The sequence below is a fragment of the Schistocerca gregaria genome, chromosome 11 (genome assembly GCF_023897955.1).
Source record: "Schistocerca gregaria isolate iqSchGreg1 chromosome 11, iqSchGreg1.2, whole genome shotgun sequence".
Classification (NCBI taxonomy): Eukaryota; Metazoa; Arthropoda; class Insecta; order Orthoptera; family Acrididae; genus Schistocerca; species Schistocerca gregaria.
Window position 1 is genome coordinate 61,007,106 of NC_064930.1, and position 22,827 is coordinate 61,029,932.

At 41.3% G+C, this 22,827-nt stretch overlaps 1 protein-coding gene and 1 non-coding gene across 3 annotated transcripts in view; both read right to left on the reverse strand.

Annotated features, from left to right (window-relative positions):
* The window catches only part of LOC126295080 (zinc finger protein 239-like), an 89,639-nt gene that overhangs the window by 6,552 nt on the left and 60,260 nt on the right, over positions 1–22,827 (reverse strand). For both annotated transcript variants that reach the window (XM_049987328.1, XM_049987327.1), the window contains exon 3: positions 21,481–21,641. The gene's annotated coding sequence lies outside the window, so the exon portion shown is untranslated. The remainder of the gene's footprint in view (positions 1–21,480; positions 21,642–22,827) is intronic.
* Trnav-aac (transfer RNA valine (anticodon AAC)) lies at positions 10,984–11,056 on the reverse strand. The gene has a single exon. It is a non-coding gene; the product is annotated as a tRNA-Val (tRNA).

The following is a 22,827-nucleotide window of genomic DNA, read 5'->3' on the forward strand; positions in this document are numbered from 1 at the left end:
ATGTTAAAGTGAAGGTGCCCCTGAGCAAAAAAACTGGCAAACACAGTCCAATTGAGATGGGACCATGGCTTGGTAAATACAGAGAGAAGCACAAACTACACCCCAAGAGGTGTGGTCAAGGAAAAAGAGAGTGTTAGGGTCTCATATGCAGCTAGTCTTCAGCTGACAAACATGGGGCAACTGCGTCAGCTTTTTATTACAGAGGAGTTCCAAAAATTGGGACTATGCAACAATATTCAGACACTGGTTACCGAAGGAGAGTTATATGCCAGGATGGACTGTAGTACAATCACAGATATCCTGACTTTTGTCTTCACTGGAGATAACTGAAGCCATGGGAAATGATCTAAGTGAAGTCCCTTTGGATGGCACTGTGATTGGTGCATTGAGATATGGTGCAGGATTTATCAACAGAGGTCACTACCACATTGATGCCGATAAGAAAGAGTGAAACACTTAGCACAAAGCCCTGCAGGGCACACACAGGTCTCCTGGACCCTTATAAAGCTGAGCAATATACCAGCTCTAACACAAAACAACTAGTGGGATAAAAACTGATTAATAATGAGTAGGCACCACGCAATGTTGTATGTCTTATGTCTGAAAAAAGATTGTAATAAAGTATTAGAGCTTAGAAAGTCTGTCAGACTGCTGTTTCCGACCTAATCAGATGGTTGCCTGTGCATCAACTCTCACAAAAACCACACTGATATGGGGATAAAGTGCCTTGTGATTCAAAAATCCAGCTTAATGATTGGGCTACTATGCTTCCAAGCAGTTTTCACAGCACATTCATGTGGCTAATCGGTTGGTAGTTGTTTCTGGACACAGGATTTGCCTGTTTTAAGAATTGGACGCATGATACTATCTCACCATTGTGAAGGGGAAACACATTTTGGTCAAATTCGGTTGAAGACACTGAATAGCTGGAGTCTTTGAAGAACATTCAAATGCTGGATCATCTGATTATGAATCGAATCAGGGACTGGGGCCATAACATTTGATGAGTAGTCTGAAGCAATTCCCAGTAAGGGAAAGGAACATTATACAACTCAAAATGATGACGTTAGAGGATAGGGACATATCTTCAACTTATCTTTTAAGCATTCAAAAGGTAGCTGGATTTGAGGAGGCCGCAGAGACATCACAATGTGAGTCACAAGGTATTCACAGCAAGAACCAATGCACTGGAAGAAATCCAGCCATGAAGGAGGTGAGTTTGGCAGCACAGTAGATTATGAAGCTTGGCCTACACATGGGATGAAAATGAACATGTTCTCAATTAGGAGTCCCACTTACGAGCATTCTTCTTCCTGCATTTAAATTGATAGCAAACGTTAGCATAAAGCCACTTACAAGTAATGACGGTTCTCTATGAAGGGTGTCATTTCAGACACTGATTTGTCCTTTGATGGCCCTGGATAGCTGTTGCAATGTGTTTGGTCTACCATGGTACTGGCTGGCATTGGAGGGGACATGTACAAATAGCAGCTCCAGCAGCACAAGTGACCACGTTGGAGATGTTCCCCACAACTTAATTGATGAAATCAGACAAATAGGAGATGAAGGTGACAGCAGAGGCATATAACTGCCAGATGGCTCTCTGAAGTGCCCAATTTAGAAACTGATCTGTTGGATGGTGACAAGGAAGTGACAGGATTACTGGAAAATGATTACTGTCACAAAGATTGTCAAGTAGTGACCTCCGTAGTGAAGAGATTCGGAGAAGAGATCATAAAGTTGACAGCTGGAAAGGTGCCACTGGTGGTACTAATGGGGTTATGGGTATGTTACTGAGCGAATACAAATCAAGATAGGAGAGAACTGTTCAATCAAAATCTGTACCATACGAAATGGTACTTCCCTACAGGGAGTGGTGCACATAAAAACTGCCAAGTAGAATGAAAAAAGGGGGGGGGGGGCAGTTGGATTAAAGTAGTCATATAAAAGTAAGCAGCCTGTCGGGAGGTGAATAAGGGTTACAAATGGTGGCTGTTGGGTTCATTTGCACTAGCACTGCTACTGCTTCTAATATGGTATGGAGGGACATCCACTCACTGATGAGGTCTCTATGAACCACTGTACAGATGCATCCAGATGGCATCTTACATGCATGATTCTGACAGAATGCAAATTAACTTTGAAAATTGTGGAATGGTCATCAGTGAAGCGTGTTTCTTGGAGAACAACACAAATCACAGAACAAGATGAAACTGCTAGTTGTAGTTTCAGCAGGTGGCCATACTATCCATGCAGTTCCATTGGATCATCATATTGAGGATGTCCTGGTTAGCTGTGAAGAGGTCAGGAGAATAAGCCACGCCCCAGGACCACTGTCTGTCACCAGTAGGATGGGTTGGTTGGGTTGTTTGGGGGAAGAGACCAAACTGCGAGATCATCAGTCTCATTGGATTAGGGAAGGACGGGGAAGGAAGCTGGCCGTGCCCTTGCAAAGGAACCATCCCAGTATTTGCCTGGAGCGATTTAGGGAAATCATGGAAAATTTAGGGAAATCATGGAAAACCTAAATCAGGATAGCCGGATGCGGGACTAAATCGTCGTCCTCACAAATGCGAGTCCAGTGTGCTAACCACTGCGCCACCTCGCTCAGTACCAGTAGAATGGAACAACAGCAATGAACATTGGTTCACAATCTGATGGCATGGAGGGATCCGGCATCTGCACAGTCACCAGAGGAGCCTTCTTCTGAGAATTATTCTTCTTCTCTTTCACAACTTTTGGCAATACAGGGATGGAAGAAGAGCTAGCAGTCCTGCGACCCAGAGGCGGTGGTTCCTTCCATCACTGGCTGGTGCTATGTATGATCTGTGGATTTACGAGGAGAGGGGGTGCTGAGAGCAAGCCCTATCATCAGTAGATATAGGAAGAGGAAGGAGGAAGTTGCTTCTTCAGCTGGGGGCAAGGAGTGATTCACAAAGATAGTGGTATTAAAATTACTTTGTGATTGACGTTTCAGCAAGTCAATAGTAGGTGCCCACTGCCAACAATATTAGTTCTCTCTTGAGCACCATGTGCTCTCTTTAATGCCTGTTTTGTGGGTATGTGTACACGCCAGCAACACTGTTCCCCCCTCCCCAACCTTTACAATGTGACAATCATGAAGTAACTTTAATCGGAGTGCAGGTGCGGTGACATCCATGACTTCTGAATAATTTGTCATCATGTCAGTTGTACGTATAGATTTATATCTTTGGCTTGCCTCAGTGTATGACAGATAGTCAGTTGATTTATATTCTTTTATTTTATTATCTATTTTCAATACTGGACAAACTGGTGAATTTAGAGGATGGTATTCTGTACAATTTGTACACAAAGGTGATTGTCTGCAAGGACAACCTTCATGAAGTGATTTTCCACTGTTTCAACATTTTGGATCTGGCGTGCAGTGGGGTGTCATGTGTCAAAAGCATAAGCACTGGAAACAAGTAGTGGGTGGTGAGACATAAGTATTCACATCATGTCCACACATCACAACTTTAACTTTTTGTGGAAGAACATTTCCATCAAAAGCGGGGATGAAAATGCTGCATCTACTTCGTTATCTTTAGGATCTTTCAGTTCCTGTCAGACAAAATGTACACCTCACAATTCTATATTAGCTTGCAGCTCTTCATCTGTCTGGAGTGTCAGGTCTCCGTGAAAAATAACTTTTCATCCCATATTCAGAGTTTTATGTGGAATAATAATTACTGGTACATCATTCGATTTTTCACATGTCTGAACTGTTTGAGATTATGCAGCAGAGGCAACTTTAAATAACAGTGATGCATATAACATTTCTCCCAATGAGTCTACCTATGTATTAAAAAATAATAATAATAATAATAATAATAATGGTCCACATAACAGTAAAAGTATTTCCACCTATTTTAGCACACACTGTGTACCAAGTAAATTGTTTCGTTTCCAGTCTCCTAGTTCATCTCTATTCTCATAAAGCAGCCACAGCAGGGAAAGTATTTGGATTAAAGCTTACGGCCATTACATTGGTTCAGTCTGATGTGTTTCGCATACAAAATGTCTGACCTGGTGGCACCTACTCCAACCAAGAGCTCTCCCTGTAGTTGCCACCCAGTTAAAGGAAAGGTCATGTAGGATTATGGCCACTGCTGCAGTCCTCGTGCCTCATGAAAATGGGCATCTACTCCTCAGCATGAATGGGGAGCTATCAGCTCAAGCATCCATGGTATGATCTATCTGTTTTCAAAGGGATCTACCGATAGGATACATAATGACCCCATCATGTTGGGCTGGCTACTGCATTGGCTTCTATGTGTATATTTGAATCTACATGGTTATTGTGGACAGAGGCCGAAGTCCGTTGGTGCTTTTTAAGGTGTTCTTCACAAGTCATTCACACTACAGGAAAAAAATTCAGCTGAAAAATTGCTGTATACAATACATAGATCTAAATGTAAACAAAAGGAAGTTAAACCTAGATAAGTAGCCAGGTCAACATCACAGATTTTCACCATGGGATAGAGATTAAAAGAAATAAGGATAATCAGCAATAAGAGATAGCAGCACAAGAAAGGATGTGAGTGCTGCAATATCTAGGTGCCCCACATTTGCCACACAGTACTCATGAAAGAGTCACGATCACCCTGAGGGGAAGTAGCACTTGAGATTTGTCATGGGTCACATAGACCTGAAAAGCTTTTTTTAATTTCTGCGACTGTCGACCAACTGTGTACATAGAAAATACTGCATAAAAACCTGATGTATCTGTGAGCATTATTTGTGAGATATTTATGAAATAGATACTGTGCTCTGATTCATCAATACTTATATTACATATAGTTAAAAAAAAACTTGACAGTTCAAGTAAACTTCAGGACCAGAGACCTGGAATCTATCGTAACCATTAAATTCATCACGTAACACTGGTGAAGTCAACAAATTGAATTTGTGGTGTGTTACACTGCATGGAGACTGCAACTTTATTTTTATCAATCCCAAGTATGCGAAGCCCCACAAGCAGGAGATCAAATACGTAAGAAGATAAGGCTCAGTAGAAATCCTTGAATAATGCAAGAGACACTGAATTTAACTGACAAAATGAGAAATTTTTAAAATGCAGCAAATGAAGCAGACAGAAGGTTCTATAGATGTCTAAAAACTGAAACTGATAAAAGTGCAAAATGACTAAGCAGAAATTATTAGAGGACACTTTGGAAAGCTTTAAAAGCAAGGGAAAAAATAGATGCATCCTACAGGGCAATTAAAGAGACCTTTCGTGGAAAGAGAAGCAGCTTTATGAATATCAAGAGCTCACATGACAAGTGTGTGTGAAGGAAAGTAGAGAAATCTGAAATATGGAAAGACTATACAAGGAGGACTATACAAAAAAAACATGAAAGATGAGGTAACTGCAGATGAGATCAGAGATATAATACTGCGTCAAGAAGTTTACAGAGCACTGAAAGTCATATGTCAAAACAAAGCCTCTGAATTATATTGGCATTCCATCATAAGCTACCGAGATCCTAGGGAGCCCAGCAATGACAAAATTATTCCATCTGGTGTACAAGATGTATAATACAGGCTAAATACCCTCAGACTTGAAGAAGAAATGTAGTAATTAAAATTCCACACTAGATTCCACACTAGGCAGGTGATGGTAGGCATGAATATTACTGAAATATCAGTATGTCATGACTGCAACATATTTACTTGAATTGTCTATAGAAGAATGGAGGAAGTGGTAAAAACTGATCTCAAGGAAGATCTGTTCGGGTATTCGAGAAATGTACGAACATACAAGGCAATGCAGTTCTTACAACTTATCCTAGAAGTGAGACTGAAGAAAGGAAAATTGACAATTATAGCATTTGTACTTTTACAGAAACTTTTGACGGTGTTGGCTACAATACTCTCTCTAAAAGTCTGAAGGCAGCAGAGGTAAAATACAAGAAACAAGGAATGAATTGTCATCTACAACTAGTACAGAAAGCAGACAGTAGCTGTGGGAGCTGAATGACATAAAGGAAACTGTAATTAGGAGGGTGCAAATGTTACAGGGTTGTACCCTATCCCAGATGCAATTCAGTCTGTTCACTGAGCTAGAAGTAAAGAAAATCAAGGAGGAATTTGGAAATGTAATCAAAGGTAAGGGAAAAGAAGTAAAAACGGTGAGGTCTGCTGATGTCACTGTATTTTGGTTGGAGATGGCAAAGAACCTGGAAAACCTGTTGAAAGAAATGGATAGTGTCTTGAAAGAAGTTAGAAGATGAATATCAACAAAAATAAAACAATGATAATTGAATGTAGTTTAACTAAATGAGGTGACGTCAACAGAATTTGATTAGGAAATATGACACTAATGTTTGCAATCTGGGCAGCAAAACAACCGACTCGAGCTGAAATAGCTAATATGAGGGGATATTCATAAACAAAAGGCTTCCGAAGCACTGGGGACACAGAGAAACTGTTTGTGCAGCTGTTGGGTACACTCTTGTGATTGGCGGTACCCTCACTCCCAAATAAGTTCATTTGTGCTTCACTTAGATACTGTCACGGCTTGTAGCCATTGAAAATGGGGCTCCTGTTGAATGCTACCACCACATGTGAAGTTTGCGCAGTTATTCAATTTTTGAACATAGACAGTGTTAAATCGGTTGAAATTCATCTCCAACTGATGGAAGTGTATGGAAAGCCATGCATGGGAGTCTTAAAACATTTGCAAGTGGTGTACAAAGTTTACAGAAGTTGTACTGAGATTCACAATGAAGAAAGGAGTGGCAGGCAGTCAGTTTCTGATGAGACAGCCACAACGGTTGAGGAAATCGTGCCTAAAATTTGGAGGATCACTTTGGACGTTCTCTGCATTTTGGTTCTTGGGGCATCCTGAAGTACCATTCGTAGCATTTTAATGCCAAAGTGGCAATATCACGACATTTACCAAGGTGGGTACGATGTATGCTGACGAAAGACCACAAACAGTCTTTTTCTGGTGGATTTCTTTGCCACCAAGCAAGATGAAAGGACAAGTTCTTGGATCTGACTGTCACAGGTGATGAAACCTGAGCACTACATTTTAAACCTCAGGCAAAGCAACTGTTACACAACAAGTAGCCTCCCTCTTTGCCCAAAAGGCAAAAATTCGACCAAATACACATTACTGGTAGTCATGGTGACTGTGCTTTGCAACCAGAAGAGGATATGGTCAGCACAACAATAAATGCTGACAGGAACATTGAAACACTGAAATAATTGAGAAGGGCAATTCATAACTGAAGAAGAGGAACATTAAGCAAGGGCATAAGCATTACCCAAGGCATCGCTACCAACACATTGTTCACCAAGCGATCAATCTACTACAAGACTTTTGTTGAAACGACATCACCTATCCATCATGGCTCCCTACATATAAATATACGGAACTGAAAAGCCCTGAATCTAAGACCTTCCTCCCCCCCCCCCCCCCCCCCCCGCAAAAAAATACTGTCTCAGAACGAAGAGAGTAAATAGACCCCTTCCACATCCAAGATAGGACACAAGAGAATGAGGGGGAAGTCCACTACTCCGATTTGTCAGGTTAATAGGTTAATTGGATCCAGAAAATGCTTATTCAAGAAATAGAGAAATGGACCTGCAGGGGGTACACACGGACAATGAAAAAAAATTACTGGATTTTTCCTGCATTTCCCAGTTAAAAATACACTTTCTCCTGGGTGAAAACACACTTTTTCCATGTTGAGTGACAGTATATTTTCCCTCAGAACTGCAAAACGTATCAATCCTTTGAATGGTTATGGTTTTATACACGGGCGTAGAATTTCCCGCCACTTTAGAAACAAAACTCAGGGAAAAAGACACGTTTTAGAAATGTCTTTGATCTCCAGCAACATGTACGCAGAGTATTTTGGTATTAAAAAAGTATACATTGGAATTACACCAAACACCGCCTGTTACTTTCTGAAGCATCGAAGTCGAGATTGCAATGTGTTTTTGTAAGCCACTCATAGCTCATGTCACATGATCTAGCCGGACGATGACAGCGAAAATCCAGAGAATAGGACACATGTTGTAGTCGGCCAACAGCAACATCACTGTTAAGTAGCACGAACACACAAACAAGAAAAGTTAATAATATACAAGGTGTTGCTACAAGAAAAGAAAAGCTTTCTCATATAATGCTGGTCTCTAAGGTTAATAAGCTGCAAGAGGAGCTAAGCTTTTGCACATAATGTCAATATCCTTTGCATGTGATACACTTTAAGATATATCACACAAATGTGCCAGTAAAATGTTTAATAATGACATAAATGTCTGATTTCCAGGGTTCAAAATTCTTCTAAATGGCTTGTCATCAAAGAGCTGATTTTAAAATGAGAGTCAAACACTCTGTAATCTAAGAAATTCAAGGTACATTCTCGCACATAGTTCAACTTACATAAAAGGATATTTACTTTGAAAGTAACGCTTTTCAAACCACCATTCGCAATATTTTTCCACAACCTATTAGAAATAGATTCATTTTGGCAGTTGCCAGAGAACGGGGATAACAGGCCACACCGCACTTGCACAGCTACCATGACGTAGGAAGCCCTTATGTATGTACGTGTAAAACATTGAAAGATCATACATTATGTCATAAAAGAAACAAGACATCATCAGAGGATACCCTAAGGGCATCGGAACTTTGTGAATCATACTAAAATGTGCACATTTAAAATGCATACTTAAAGTGCAAATTTGTATGTCCAGATTTACAATGTAGACCTTCACCAGATATTAAGCTTTTCAGTGTGGCTTTTGCGATGTAAATTTTCTTGGAGCACTGGTACTGTTTATACCATATTTGGTTCTTTATTATGGCATAATGCCATATGTGCTAGAAGATGAAAACGTGCACTTAAAATGCAGCAAACAGTTGAAACTAGCCAGCACTGTGGAATTAAACATTTCGTTTCAAATACATTGGCTGCCTCTGCAGAAAAGGTTAATAAAAGTCAAATTTCTTTAGCAAACAGACAAAAATAACTTCATTGTTCTGCAAGATGATTAATGCTCGACTGTCACAAAGGCGAAAATAAAATAAAATCTGAAACTAATTACATATTTTAGCCTTTTGTAATTATGTGAATGTATTTTAATTCACTTGATAGCTCTGGCCACAGATATCCGTTTTATTTTCATTTGACGTGAGAGTAAACGAAGGGGAAACAGCAAAATCACTAAATGTAAACACGGGTCATGTGGAGACTATCCACTATAACTCAGACTGCTCTGCACATTAGCCCCGGATCTACGACATTTGATACACAGGTCAATACAATTTTTATATATATATGAATTTTCAAAAATATGTTCATCTTGTAGTGCATATCTTTCTGAAAAGTCTGAAACATTAAACATATGTGTTCAAGGAAATGCAAGGCATGTTATTTGGTCTTAAGTGTGCCAAAGTGCAGTGCCACGCCTCTTTATACAGCGTTCTTCTATCGCACGTCACTGTATTTCGCTCTGTGGAATTGAAATGTGTATATTTTGTAATGGATTCCATCTACCTATATTCAGGACAGTGGAAACTGAAATGTTCTGTGGTGCCTCTCCTGCTCCCAGTTGGCCGGTTTGACAGGCTGCCCCTCTTAAAAAAAAAATCTCACAATTAATAGCAGATGGGATTATTTCTAATCTGGAGAACAAGAACTCTTCACAAAATTTGCACTCTTTATTGCCTATTAGCTAATAACTTGCTGTTTTGTGTGACAAGACAAGAGACAAGCAAGAAAGTACACAATGGTTGGTTGGTCCCATGTACAGGAGGGTCTATCTGGATAAAGTTGCACTAATCTTTGTATGAAAGGAGCTGGGAATAGAGAATTGGCTTTAGGACATGGCGCACAAGGTATATACATAGCAGGAGGCAAGGCGGGGTGTTGAGACTTCTGAAAGATGTTCCTCGAAAGGCTCTATCTGAGAAAGTATGTGTGCAGAACAAGAAAGGTCTCATCACAAGACTGGTGGTAACCAACTGGAAAGTTATTTCTGATGGCCAAAGCCTAGTGGTGGAAATAGGTGAGGAATCCCTTGGGGCAATGCGAGAATACGACCTGAAAGTGTATTGATCATTCTCGCAGGATATCATCAGGCTAATTAAGAACAAAGCAAGTGACCGTGGCTGTGAGTTCGCAGCTGGAAGTGTTGCAGTAAACCTGGTACACAATTAAGGGGAAAAGGCCACTTTAAGTCATCTTTTGGCAAGACAGAAGATAGATGTGGTCCTGATTCAGAACATTTTGTAAAAAATGTAGCAGGCCTCTGAGGAACTGGATGCAAGTTGATTTTTACTAGAAATGTAAAAATCCCAAAGCATGCCTTTATTTCAAGAACAGAATTTCATTCACGGCAATGGTGGACTTTTTTCCACAGACTTGGTGATCATCAGGATGAAACAGTGTGACACTGCGAAGAAGGAAGCTCGAGGGAATTTATATTAGCCTCCAGCTGAGCTTCCTTACGAACGCAATGCTCCTCCTTTGCAGACAGTGAGGAAACTGGTTGACAGCTGCTTGCAGCTAAATGAGCAACTGCTAGTTGGTTGTGATGCCAATGCCTACGACCCGGTGTGGGGAGGCAGCGACAGCAACAGCAGAGGCTAGAGCCACCACGGGTGTCTGCGCTCGTCTCTCTCTCTCACACACTGCTACGTGAAGTCACAGTTACGTGACTGCAGCTCTGAGCTGCGCGTGTGCAATCGAGCTGCGCAGAGCTACTGAGAGCCCAATATCACAGTGGCTGCCAATGCGAACAGCACTGAGCCAAGTTAATTTTTTTTTCTTAAAACTAAATCTTTATTAATAATGATCGTACAACATTACATCTCCAATTAATCTAAATTTTTCAGTGGTACCATGTTCCTTCATCCAGAAAGAAACAGATTCAGGTGGACGGTACTAGTAGCAAACTCAGAAATCTACAATAATGATCGAAGCAGATCAAATGAATTAAAATTTGTGCTGCGGCTGGGACTCGAACCCGGGTCTTCTTGCTTGTTAGGCAGGAATGCTAACCATTACACCACCGCAGTACGATGGTCAACATTGCTGCACGAACTACCTAAGCTGAGTGCCCTCCCCAACACAAACTTCAATTAATTTTTCCTTTACATATTGTCACCCCAATGCTGGGGTTCTTGCCAATATTGGAGAGCCCTGGCAGTAGTGACAATATGTAAGGGAAAAATTAATTGAAGTTTGTGTTGGGGAGGGCACTCAGCTCAGGCAGTTTGTGCAGAAATGTTGACCATCGTACTGTGGTGGAGTAATGGTTAGCATTTCTGCCTAGCAAGCAAGAAGACCCGGGTCCGAGTCCCGGCTGCAGCACAAATTTTAATTCATTTCATCTGCTTCAATCATTATCATAAATATTAAAAAGAGACTTAAATGTCTCAGGGAAACGTTTAATTATTAAAAAAAAACCTCAGAAATGTAGAGATGCAATCAATACCTTCATTGCATGACAACATGGTGGTGCAACTGATGTTAGCACCAGCAAAGCAAAGTTATTATGCACAATTTTCCAAAATTCCATCACAAAGGATGACAAAGTAAATACTCCAGAATTCAAATCAAGAACAACTGCTGACATGAATAACTTAGAAGCAGATATCCTCAACTTAGCAAAGTAGCTTAAGTCACTTAAGACAAGGCAAGGCAAGACTTCCAGTCCTGCTGTGGCGCTATTGTATACCTTACAATCACACACAACTGCTCGCTAGCAGAAAGATTCGTACCCATAGACTGGAAAGTTGCGCAAGTCACACCAGTACCCAAGAAAGAAATAGACGACCGAGGGATAGAGAAACAATTAAAATTGCTCAAAAGAGGAAAGACCGCTGGACCTGATGGGATACCAGTTCGATTACAGAGTACGCGAAGGGACTTGCCCCCCTTCTTGCAGCGGTGTACCGTAGGTCTCTAGAAAAGTGTAGCGTACCAAAGAATTGGAAAAGGGCACAGGTCATCCCCGTTTTCAAGAAGGGACGTCCAACAGATGTGCGGAACTATAGACCTATATCTCTAACGTCGATCAGTTGTAGAATTTTGGAACACGTATTATGTTCGAGTATAATGACTTTTCTGGAGACTAGAAATCTACTCTGTAGGAATCAGCATGGGTTTCGAAAAAGACGGTTGTGTGAAACCCAGCTCGCGCTATTCGTGCACGAGACTCAGAGGGCCATAGACACGGGTTCACAGGTAGATGCCGTGTTTCTCGACTTCCAGAAGGCTTTCAATACAGTTCCCCGCAGTCGTTTAATGAGCACAGTAAGAGCGTACGGACTATCAGACCAACTGTGTGATTGGATTAAAGAGTTCCTAGATAACAGAATGCAGCATGTCATTCTCAATGGAGAGAAGTCTTCCGAAGTAAAAGTGATTTCAGGTGTGCCACAGGGGAGTGTCATAGGACCGTTGCTATTCACAATATACATAAATGACCTGGTGGATGACATCAGAAGGTCATCTGAGGCTTTCTGAGGATGATGCTCTGGTGTATTGAGAGGTTGTAACAATGGAAAATTGTACTGAAATGCAGGAGGATCTGCAGCAAATTGACGCATGGTGCACGGAATGGCAATTGAATCTCAATGTAGACAAGTGTAATGTGCTGCGAATACATAGAAAGATAGATCCCTTATCATTTGCCTACAAAATAGCGGGTCAGCAACTGGAAGCAATTAACTCCATAAATTATCTGGGAGTACGCATTAGGAGTGATTTAAAATGGAATGATCATATAAAGCTGATCGTCGGTAAAGCAGATGCCAGACTGAGATTCATTGGAAGAATCCTAAGGAAATGCAATCCGACAACAAAGGAAGTAGGTTACAGTACGCTTGTTCGCCCACTGCTCGAATACTGCTCGGCAGTGTGGGATACGCACCAGATAGGGTTGATAGAAGAGATAGAGCAGATCCAACGGAGAGCAGTGGGCTTCGTTACAGGATCATTCAGTAATCGCGAGAGTGTTACGGAGATGATAGATAAACTCCAGTGGAGGACTCTGCAGGAGAGACGATCAGTAGCCCGGTACGGGCTTTTGTTAAAGTATCGAGAACATACCTTCACCGAAGTGTCGAGCAGTATATTGCTCCCTCCTAAGTATATCTCGCGAAAAGACCATGAGGATAAAATCAGAGAGATTAGAGCCCACACAGAATCATACTGACAATCCTTTCCACGAACAATACGAGACTGGAATAGAAGGGAGAACCGAAAGAGGTACTCAGGGTACCCTCCGCCACACACCGTCAGGTGGCTTGCGGAGTATGGATGTAGATCTAGATCTAGAAAGGAAACAGGAGTAGAAAATATTGTCCTTGTGAGAAACAACTATCTCTTTATTCTCACAAAGTAATGAGTGCTATCAAAGGGTGATATCACACTGATTCCATACTTTCAGATTTACAGAAGACGACTTTTGACACCATTCCACAAAAACATATTCTAATCAAACTGCGCGTCTATGTACGATTGTCTCAGTTGTGCGACTGGATTCACGATTTCATGTCAGAATGATACAGTTAATAGTAATTGATGGAAAGTAATCAAGTAAAACAGACGTAATATATGGCGTTCCCCGAGGAGTTGTTATAGGCCCTCTGATGTTCCTGGTCTGCATAAATGATTTAGGAGACAATCTGACCAGCCCCCTTACACTGTTTGCAGATGATACTATCATTTGCTGGCATTTAAAGTTATCAGATGATCAAAATGAATTGCAAAATGATTCAGACAAGATATCTTTATAATGCAAAAAGTGGCAATGAACTCTAAATCAAGAGAAGAGTGAAGGCATCCACGAGTGTTAAAAAGAATCTGCTAAATTTCAGTTACATGATAAATCAAATACCCAAATGTATGTGAAATCTTATGAGACTTAACTGCTAAGGTCATCAGTCACTAAGCTTACACACCACTTAACCTAAGTTATCCTATGGCCAAACACACACACCCATGCCCGAGGGAGGACTCGAATCTCTGCCGGGACCATGATAAATCACAGACAGAAATCTAAAGGCTGTAAACTCAACTATATACTTACAGATTACTGCTATGAATAACTTAAATTGGAATGATCACATAAATAATATTGTGGGGAAATCAAACCAAAGACTGTGATTTATTGACAGAACCCTTAGAAAATGGAGAAGGTCTACTAAAAAGACTGCTTACACTGTGCTTGTCTGCCCTCTTCTGGAGTATTGCTGTGTGGTGTGGGATCTCCATCAGATGGAGGACATCGAAGAAGTTTAGAGAAGGGCAGCTCGTTTTGTATTATCGTGAAATAGGGGAGAGAGTGCCATGGATGTGATCTACATCTACATCTACATCGATACTCTGTAAATCACATTTAAGTGCCTGGCAGAGGGTTCATCGAGCCACCTTCACAATTCTCTATTATTCCAATCTCGTATAGTCGCGGATAGAATGAACACTTATATATTTCCATACGAGCTCTGATTTCCGTTATTTTATCATGGTGATCATTCGCCCTATGCAGGTCAGTGTCAAGAAAATATTTTCAAATTTGGAGGAAAAAGTTGGTGAGATGATTCTGTCACCTTTCTTTTAATGATTTTTAGCCCAAATCCTGTATCATTTCTGTGGCACTCTCCCCCATATTTCGCGATAATACAACTTTGAACTTTTTCAATGTGCTCCATAAGTCCTACCTGGTAAGGATCCCACACCGCGCAGCAGTATTCTAAAAGAGGATGGACGAGCGTAGTGTAGGCAGTCTCCTTAGTAGGTCTGTTACATTTTCTAAGTGTCCTGGCAATAAAACGCAGCCCTTGGTTAGCCCTCCCCACAACATTTTCTATTTGTTCCTTCCAATTTAAGTTGTTCATAATTGTAATACCTAAGTATTTAGTTGACTTTATGGCTTTTAGATTAGTCTGATTTATCATGTAACCGAAGTTTAACGAGTTCCTTTATCACTCATGTGGATGACCTCACACTTTTCATTATTTAGTGTCAATAAATGATAAACGACAGCGTCATCTGTAAACAACTGAAGATGGCTGCTCAGATTGTCTCTCAAATCGTTTATATAGATAAGGAACAGCAAAGGGCCTATAACAGTACCTTGGGGAATGCCTAAAATCACTTCTGTTTCACTCGATGACTTTCCGTCAGTTACTACGAACTGCGATCTCTCTGACAGGAAATTGCAAATCCAGTCACATAACTGAGACAATATTCCATAAGCACACAATTTTACTACGAGCCGCTTGTGTGGTACAGTGTGAAAAGCCTTCCGGAAATCCAGGAATACAGAATCGATCAGAAATCCCTTGTCAATAGCACTCAGTACATCATGTGAATAAAGAGCTAGTTGTGTTTTAGAGGAACGATGTTTCCTAAACACATGTTGACTGTGTGTCAATAGGCCATTTCCTTCGAGGTAATTCATAATGTTCAAACACAATATATGTTCTAAAATCCTGCTGCATATTGACGTTAATGATATGGGCCTGTAATTTAGTGGATTACTCCTACTACCTTTCTTGAATATTGGTGTGACCTGTGCAACTTTCCAGTCTTTGGGTATGGATCTTTCGTCGAGCAAATGGTTGTATATGAGTGTTAAGTATGGAGCTAATGCATCAGCATACTCCGAAAGGAACCTAACTGGTATACAGTCTGGACCAGAAGACCTGCTTTTATTAAGTGATTTCAGTTGCTTCACTACTCCAAGGATATTTACTTCTACATTATTCATGTTGGCAGTTGTTCTCAATCTGAATTCTGGAATATTTACTTCGTCGTCTTTTGTGAAGGCATTTCGGAAGGCTGTGTTTGGTAAATCTGCTTTGGCAGCACTTTCTTCGAAAGTATCTCCATTCTTATCGCGCAGAAAAGGCATTGACTGTTTCTTGCCGCTAACATACTTCACACACAACCAGAATCTCTTTGGATTTTCTGCCAGGTATCGAGACCAAGTTTCGTTGTGGGAACTGTTATAGGCATCTCGAATTGAAGTCCGCGCTAAATTTCGAGCTTCTGTGAAAGATCGCCAATCTCAGGGATTTTGCATCTGTTTAAATTCGGCATGTTCGTTTTGTTGTTTCTGCAACAGCGTTCGAACCCGTTTTGTGTACCAAGGAGGATCAGCTCCGTCGTTTGTTAGTTTGTCTGGTATAAACCTCTCAATTGCTGCCGATACAACAACCTTGTGTTCACTAATCCCTATATTGATTTTAATGCTGGTTATTAACTCAGGATTATTTGTTTCTAAGAGGTCAGGTGTGTTTTGACAACCGTTCACTATTTGCATGGGCTCATGAACTAACTGCTCGAAATAATTTTCAGAGAATGCATTTAGCAGAATTTCCGATGGTATTTTACGCATACCTCCGGAATTAAAGATGTATATTCGCCAGCATATCGAGGGTACATTAAAGTCACCACCAACTATTATCGTATGAGTCGGGTACGTGTCTGATATCAAACTCAAGTTTTCTTTTAATCTTTCAGCAACTGTATCATCTAAACTAGGAGGTCCGTAAAAGGATCCAATTATTATTTTATTTCGGCTGCCAACAATGACCTCTGCCCATACTAACTCACAGGAAGTATCTACTTCAATTTCACGACAAGTTAAACTACTTCTGACAGCAACAAACACACCACCACCAACTGTGTTTAGCCTATCCTTTCGGAACACTGTTACGTTCTTCACAAAAATTTCAGCTGAGCTTATATCCGGCTTTAGCCAGCTTTCAGTGCCTACAACGATTTGAGCATCAGTGCTTTCTGTTAGCGCTTGGAGCTCTGCTACTTTCCCTACACAGCTACGACAATTTACAACAGTTATACCAGTGGTTCCTGTATCTACGTTCTTCCCGTGTTTAGCCTGCACACTTTGTAACTGAAGCCCTTCTTGTGTTTTCCCCGAGACGCTCTAACCTAAAAAACCGCCCAGTCCACGACACACAGTCCCTGCTACCCGTGTAGCTGCCTCCTGCGTATAGTGGACATCTGACCTATTCAGCGGAACCCGAAACCCAACCACCCTTTGGCACAAGTCGAGGAATCTGCAGCCCACACGGTCGCAGAATCGTCCCAGCCTCTGATTCAGACCCTCCACTCGCCTCTGTACCAGAGGTCCGCAATCGGTACTGTCCACACGGTCGCAGAATCGTCCCAGCCTCTGATTCAGACCCTCCACTCGCCTCTGTACCAGAGGTCCGCAATCGGTACTGTCCACTATGCAGCAAATGGTCAGCTCTGCTTTCACCTTGCAAGCAAGACTGGTAGCCTTTACCACTTCTGTTAGCCACTCGAAACCAGAGAGAATTTCTTATGATCCAAAGCGACACACATCATTGGTACCAACGTGAGCAACTGCCTGCAGTAGATTGGGGTGCCAGTCATTAAAACAAAGGCATATTTTGATGAGGCACGACCGTACCATGAAGCATGAATCACGAACTTTCTCCTCAGAGTGGGAAAATATTTCGTTGGCACCCACCTACATAGGAAGAAATGATGATTGTAATGAAATAAGACAAATCAGAGTTCACACAGAAAGACTAAAGCATTCAACTTTCCTGCGTGCTGCTCAGGGGCGGAATGGTACAGAAGTAGCTTAAAGGTGCTTCAATGAACCCTCTGCCAGGTACTTAATTGGCAACTGCAGAGTGATCACGTAGATGTAGACGTCTTGTACACAATGACACCTCTCTCATTAAAACTTTCCAGTCCAGCAACGATGCAGTAATATGGCATCACACTGTAGCAACAGCAAGACAACCACTATTAGTACAACCACATCTACATGAAATATACTAAAAGAAAACTTGCAACCTACAAACACACAAAAACCAGAAAGGATAGAGGTCTGTGCAATTGCTTTCACTGCTTTATTACTTATTTTCATAGAGAACGAAACCCTACATGAAAACCAACCTGTGTATGAACAACACAAATCTTACAGAACAGCACTTCACGAACCTGTTGGGAAGGTGGAAAAAGTTCTACACTTCCAGCAAATTGCTCTCTGCATCTTTCTAGACATTAAGGGGACTCTTAGCAATACAACTTCCAGACCCCATCATCCCAAACAGAGCTGCAGAAGAACATGGCATTAAGATTGATATATGCAGCTGGATTAAGACCATGTTGAGTAGATGAAAGGCAGAAGCCACAGGATCAATGAGAAAATGGTTATCAACACCACCAGAGGCTGTCCACAAGGAGGGGTTTTGTCCCCACTACTGTGGAAGCTGGTGGTGAATAATCTCATCAAAGAGTTAAATGCTGAAGGTTACTTTTGCAAATAATACATAGATGATTTAACTGCAAGAGTACTTAATAAATTCAAAAGTACTTTTAGAACAATTGTACAACGCAATCTGAAGATTGTGCACAACTGCTGTGTGAAAACATGATCTAAGAGTCACTTCCATAGTAAAACTGTTGTAGTAGTGTTCATAAGGGAGCATATCCAGGATACTTTCTGGAATCTTAAATTCTTCAATGAAATTCTACCAGTAGAGTGGGCAGTGTAGCATCTATGAGTAACCCTGGATGCAAAACAATCATAGGCTCCTCAAATGAAGGATAAAAGCTCCACGGCAAAGAGTGTTCCCATGTGCACTAGACCAGCCTATAGTAAAAACTGGGGTCTAAACCCCAGGAGCACTAGATATACACCTCTGTAATATGACCTACGATAAGTTATGGGGCTTCAGTATCCATACATATTACAAAAGTGTATGTATGTGTGTAGGTATGCATGTTCCAAATCTCCTAAACCAGTGGATCAATTTCAACCAAATATGATACAAAATCACTTACTGTCTGGAAAGAACCACTGTGGGAGTAACAACCACCTATCTCTTAAATGGATGGAGTGAAAACAAAACACAGTTCACGATGCACAAATAGCCAGATTATGAAACTTCCTGGCAGATTAAAACTGTGTGCAGACCGAGATTCGAACTCGGGACCTTTGCCTTTCGCAGGCAAGTGCTCTACTGTCTGAGCTACCCAAGCACAACTCACACCCCGTCCTCACATCTTTACTTCTGCAAGTACCTCGTCTCCTACCTTCCAAACTTTACAGAAGCTCTCCTGCAGTCTTTCAGACTTCCTTGGTCCACAACATCTGTTTTGGGCTTTATCAGTTTAACTGCTTGCATTTCAGGATCTCATCTGTGTCAGGAATTTATCAATGGTATTTGGAGAAGTTGATTTAGTGTCGGGAATGGGCCTTTAGCAGAGAAGAACAATTCTGAAATCTTCAAACAGTTTTCCAAAGTCTCCTGGAGAATAGCCTTAGTTGCAAACTGGAAAAGAGTAGTTTTTTCTCCCCAAAGCTGCATTTTTTTGGGACTCGTGCTTATCAGAGGTGGCCTCCCCCTGCCAGATGGTCTTGTTAAAGCCACTGTCAACCTACCAGCACCCAAGAACCTGAAGGAGCCACAGTCTTTATCTGAATATGATTTTGTATTTCACTCAGTTCATTCCCCAGGCCATGCCCTTCTGCCATCCTCTTAAACGGGTTCATCACCTGCAGTGGAGTAATCTCTCGTTGTCACCTCCCCCCCATTCTCTGCTGTCCTTCCATCGTCTGGAGCCTAGGGGCCTAGTGAGACACACACTGATCTGAAGCCCAAGGATTTTCATCCTGCTCCTCCTCCACCTCCTTCCCCACTGATCAAAAGACATGGCCTCACCTCCACTGCTGTCAGAGGATCCCTGATACCTCAGCCTTTGTGCCCTTCCAAACTTCCAGCAGAGGCAGTGGCATTGGCATTGCCTCCTTTGGTGATCTATCCATCTGCTGCTGGGTTCTGCAATGGCATCTGCCATTCTGTATTGGAGTTTGCAGCCCAAACCTGGCCATTTTCAACCATACATGGCCTTTTCACCGAGTGAGGTAGTTAGTATCCCCACCAGCAGACATCACAAATTAGGCAGATGAGCTGGCACAGGTAGCACTGCGGAATAGTGTGGAAACCTGCCGTGCAAGCAATGCGTTGTATGGGCAGATGTGCTGACAGAGGTGTTCACCCGAGAGCAGCAGTTAGCAAGGTGGGCCAGAGCTTACATTGAGTTCAACTACTGTGCTACCATGAATGTTGCATTGTGCATCGTGCCGATGCTATTACCATGTACTCAGCTGATAGCCACCCACACCAGTTTCTTGCGGAGTTATCTCCATGCAAGTCTCTATGAGGTTTTGGACTTTCTGTTTCCCACAGATTGACTTGCACAAGTTTTAATTCCGTCTCACAGGTTTCTGTTCGCCAGTTGTTATCAAGCAACTGTCCACCCATGAAGTACCTCAGCCTACAGTGTAGTGTAGTGGTGTTGTCACACCAGTGCTGATACTAAAGTTCCAAGTAAGGATCAATGTGACATTCAGTAATGAATGTGGTATTCAGACACTTTCTTGGTCTGAGAAAGACTGATATCATATTGCTGCATTCAATTTTTCACATTATTATTTACATATACAGGAGAATTTATTTTTCCTTGGTTCTGTGGACTTCTTCAAAAAATGTTACACAAGAAATAAAGAGGTGAGGTGGGTAGCAGATTCCAGTTATATATTGTTTTTATACCAAGTGCAAGAGTCAAGAATGTCATCTATCATTTATATTCTCTGGGGAAAGATTTTGGTAAAAATGATCACGTAATGATAATTGGGGGAGAGGAGCGGGGACAGTTTGGATCATTGCGTCAATTACGCGAATTTGGGTGACATAGGGCACATGTCTGAGGATGGTCCTCACATTAATGTAAAGATTGTCAGTTTTGAGTAATACAATGAATCCTGAATGAGGCATTTTGTTGAATGTGTAAGACTTTTTAAGGCTTTTCACAGCATTGGAATGAATGAATGAATTTTCAGAAGCAACCGGTGTAACTAGAGCATTGTCTATCCAATATTCATGAGTTCTCACATTCTCTCATAGGTGTTGAACAACTGTAGACACACTAGTAGTAGTTAGTGGGGATAACAAAAAACAAACACCAGCTTCAACACAACAAATAGTAGTGTCCAAATGCATTTAACTTGAATTAAATACAATCTTGGTTGTGACATATTCGTTTATTAACAATGTGTTTCATCTTCAAAGGGCATCTTCAGATCACCCATAGGGATGAAAAATAAGAAAGTATTATGTTATGGTCATAGCTTGCACAATTCTGAATGTGCATTAGGATTTGCTCCGACCTTAAAATTTTCTTTTTATAACATATTAAAAACAGTAAAATGGCTCTTTGCTAGACTGAAGCATGTGACAAATTAGAAGGGCCTGCAGAGACCTTTTCCAACATCTTAAAAACCATAAAACAGTGATCTGCTGAGCTGAAGCACACGCTGACTCACATGATCCTGCAGAGACATAGTCAGAAACAACTAACACAGTGTCACGTAACTGTGGGGTAGAACACTAAATAAACGATAAAAAGGATGAAGACATACCTTAATGAAGTTGTACCAGCAGGCCAGAATGGTGCAACTGTTGTAGGACTACACTCACACAGAAACACTAAGACAGTGCTGCTGCTGTAACTTCATGGCATGCACGTCAAGCATCAAGTGGGCACACAGCTGAGCAGTGGAACGTGGCATGAATACGATGTCTGCAAAGAAAGTACATAGGCACGCAATTAAGCAGTTACAATTAATCAGAACACAGCCACAAATAAAACAACCAAGAAATTTCACCAAGTAGATGAAATAATAACATCTGCTGTTACTACTAAATAAACCATAAGTGACCAATCAAAGATTGGCATCATCCCAGTAACCGGGGATAAAAGAAATTCTTTTAACAGCAAGTCTCAACTCCACTTTAAAAGTACAATGTCTAGGAATGAATCATTTGGGTACTGGTCGTGGGGGGGGGGGGGGGGGGGAAGGAGATAAATATAACCAAAACAAAACAAATGAGATGAGCATAACCAAATTTATGTAAACATTTTAAACACTGACATCATTGAATTATAACAGCTGTGGTTCCTACTGGTGGGCTGAATATTCAGCTATTGTATGCCAGCCGCACATGTCTGCTTAAGGATTTCCAGCTCTCCCAAGAAGTCAAGCTTTTCACCTTATCACGCACAATGTTGAATGGCATTCCAGTCCGAGCTGTAAGAGATGATTGCTTTTGTGAATATGTGTGTGTGTGTGTGTGTGTGTGTGTGTGTGTGTGTGTGTGTGAACAAGAAATTCACAACATTCCAGTCAAAGAGTTTATGATTTAAAAACAAAGAATGTCACCTTCATACACATCACAGACAACTGAAAAGGGTAGCTACATATTTTGAAAACAGCTAAATTGTGAGGAGTCAACACAGGGTGTATACGTGGACAAGGAAAAAAAAATTCCCAGATTTGGCCTGGATTTCCTGGTTAAAAATACACTTTCTCCCGGGTGAAAACACACTTTTTCCGTGTTATTAAGTGACAGTATATTTTCCCTCGGAACTGTAAAACTTGTCAATTCTTTGAACGGTTATGTTTTTATACGTGAGCGTAGAATTTCCTGGCACTTTAAAAAGCGAAAGTCAGGGAGGAAAACCCCTTTTGGAAAGATTTTTTTTTTTTTTGCAGCAATATGTACGCTGTGTATTTTCGTATCACAAAAGTATAAATTCGAATCCCACCAAACACCGCAAGTTACTTTCCGAACCTTGTAATCGGCACTGCGATACGCTTTTGTAAGCCAGTCACAGCTCATGTCACGTGATCCCGCCAGCCGATGACAGCGGATATTCAGAGCGCAGGGCACGTGATGTAGTCCGCTAATAGCAACATCACTGTTGC